This window comes from Buceros rhinoceros, unplaced genomic scaffold, assembly GCF_000710305.1.
Source record: "Buceros rhinoceros silvestris isolate BGI_N320 unplaced genomic scaffold, ASM71030v1 scaffold16371, whole genome shotgun sequence".
Taxonomy (NCBI): domain Eukaryota; kingdom Metazoa; phylum Chordata; class Aves; order Bucerotiformes; family Bucerotidae; genus Buceros; species Buceros rhinoceros.
Genome location: NW_010393810.1, coordinates 1 through 2752, shown reverse-complemented (window position 1 = coordinate 2752; position 2752 = coordinate 1). Strand labels below are relative to the sequence as shown.

At 43.1% G+C, this 2752-nt stretch overlaps 1 pseudogene; it reads left to right on the top strand.

The window, feature by feature from the left end:
• Positions 1-4: 4 nt before the first annotated feature.
• Positions 5-1597, top strand: LOC104487927 (annotated as a pseudogene).
• Positions 1598-2752: the final 1155 nt, after the last annotated feature.

Here is a 2752-nt window from a genome sequence, read left to right as displayed (position 1 = left end):
GGGTGAGCCGTTGCCGCTGCTTTCTCAGGGCTGTGTCTGGCATCCAAAGAAGGAAGTCTTGGCTGTGCTTACAAAAAGAGATGCTTCGGTCTTGCATGCTGTTCGCACTGACAATACTAGAGTTAAGGCAGATATCAAGAGCAGTGGGCTTATCCACTGTGCGTGCTGGACTAAGGACGGTAATCGTTTGGTGATTGCTATAGGCAGTGCCCTGCACTCCTACATATGGGACGATGCTCAGAAAACTCTAAATACCTGCACTTTTTGCCCAGTCTTTGATGTGGGAGGTTATATTTGTGCTATAGAAGCCACACTGGATTTCCAAATTGCTGTAGCTACTGAGCTGCCTTTAGACAACATCTGTGGTTTGAATGCGGGCATGGCATTTGATATGCCGTCTGGTACAGAAACGGGTTCTCTCATCTCACAATCTGCTCTGGTGTTTGGTGATGAGGAATACTCCCTGGACCAGCGAAGAAAGTCCACAGATTCAGACAGATCAGGTGTTGATTCAGTTGCTTCTTCTTCGTCAGGTCCTGTGGATTTAACCCAAATCCTTGCAAACCATCGTCGCTCTGATCCCAGTCCTCTTATTGCTCTGAAATGCAAAGACTCGGCGGCAATAAATGGTCAAGATTCTTCTCACTTGATCTTGGTGACTTTTGAGAGGAAGGTAACCACCACCAGAAAAGTCACCATCCCAGGTATTCTGGTTCCTGATATAATGGCTTTTGACCTTAGAGCTCAGATTGTGGCAGTAGCCTCTAATGCTTCTAACATTGTTTTGGTGTATTCAGTAACCTCCTCCTGCATGCCTCATATCCAACAAATCCAGCTGGAAAAAAATGAAAGACCAAAGGGCCTATGCTTTTTGACAGATAAACTCCTCCTGATCCTGATTGGCAGGCAGAAGTTCCCCGAGCCTAGTCTCATTCCATCTTCAAGTTCAGACAGGTATGTAATGCGTTTGATGATCAAAGAATTGATAGTGGAAGAAGATTCTTCAGCATTACCAGAGACCAAGCAGAATACATTTTATAACTTTGAATCCTCTGTTAATATACCTGGGAAAAGAAAGTTCTTTGAAAATCTTGCTACAGAAGACCAGCCTCAAAGCAGGGAGCTGTTAATACCAAGAAACACAGTCATTCAGTCTCCTAGTGGCAGGAGAAGACTCATCGAAGAAGTGAAGAGCCCTAGTTATGAGCAGAGCTCTTCATCAAGTGTGAGTGACTTGGATGAAAAAAGGCTCCCAGGTGACCCCTCGATGGCCTTGGAAACATTGGACACTGAACCTACCAACCGTTCAGTGTCTCTTCTTGGCTTTGGAGCACCTGCCAGGCTTTCCAGCAGACCAACTTCCCCTAAAGTGCAGTTCAATGTGATTCAAGAAACCTCAAGCCCTCCTAAAAACAACAATTTGCCAAGTGAAAGAGGAACGAGTCACATATCTAGAAATTTAGAGAGACTTTGTGGAAGCTTCAGTGAGTTACAACTGAGCCTCTCCGAAATAACGGACTTCACTAAAAATGGGAGGAGGATATCTTTAGCCTACCCACGTGCGCAGGAACCCCCTGCTGTTCATATCACTTACCAGGTAACTTTTTTGTCAGCTTAAAAATACTGTGATAGAACACTGAATTTTTAAACAACCTTGTAGTTACGTAGCTTTAAATCAAGCAGATGCAGTTTAATTCTTATGAACCCATGAGAAATGCAACCTGAATTTGGCACCAAGCTTAATCTATAACAGTATTATAAATCATCATCGAAACAGTCACTCGGGGTGATGTGGGTAACTTAGAGGATGCTTCACATGGGAGATCGGTGTCTGTTGGCTCCTCTTTGATTACGCACAACTCTCTGGGATACATTTTTGTGGGTAACTTAGAGGATGCTTCACATGGGACATCGGTGTCTGTTGGCTCCTCTTTGATTACACACAACTCTCTGGGATACATTTGGTGTGCATCTGTCAAAGAGAGAATGCAGCTGTAACCGTCCAAAAGGTTTTTATGTTAGTTTAGCGTAGAGATGGGTAGGGTGGTACAGTAGCCGACCAGAAACAGAATCATTGTAAACCTGAGCTCAGAGCCAAATTTTGAAGACAGTTTTCCTCTCATGAAGACTGAAACAAAGTCTGGAATCTCAATTTATGGACAATTCAGATGGGCATGACATGAAGTTGGCTTGTTTCTACTTTAATTTCTAACCACTAATCTTCACAGAGCTTATAAAACGTATTACCATATATAATATTACATATTACATATTATAAAACATATTACCACTTTAAAATTCCCGGGGGAAAAGAAAAAAACACCAAACTACAAACCCCCAAACCTATCTGTCAATACGTAATTATAATTCCATGAAATAAACAGATGAATGTCAAATCATCATGTTCCCATCCCATCCTTGTTCTGGCAAAACTCCCACTGGCTTCAACAAGAATTTCAGCTAAGGAATGCACGTCGGGTTCTGGCTGCTCTTCCTAGCTTTATTTGCAGTAACACCAGCATTACACTGACAATGGCTTTGGTCATGCTGATGCTGGTGGTATTGCTGCCAACGCTGGGGACCCTTTCAGGACGTAGATGCCAATTACCAATGCACTCTTATCCACTGCAACATAAGCAGCATAATGTCAAAGAAATCCCTTACACTGTGGTGATGCTGAAGTATGTCCTTCTCAAACACATGTGAATTGCTTTTACCTTACAGACGTCTCGGGACCCCTCCTTAAACACTC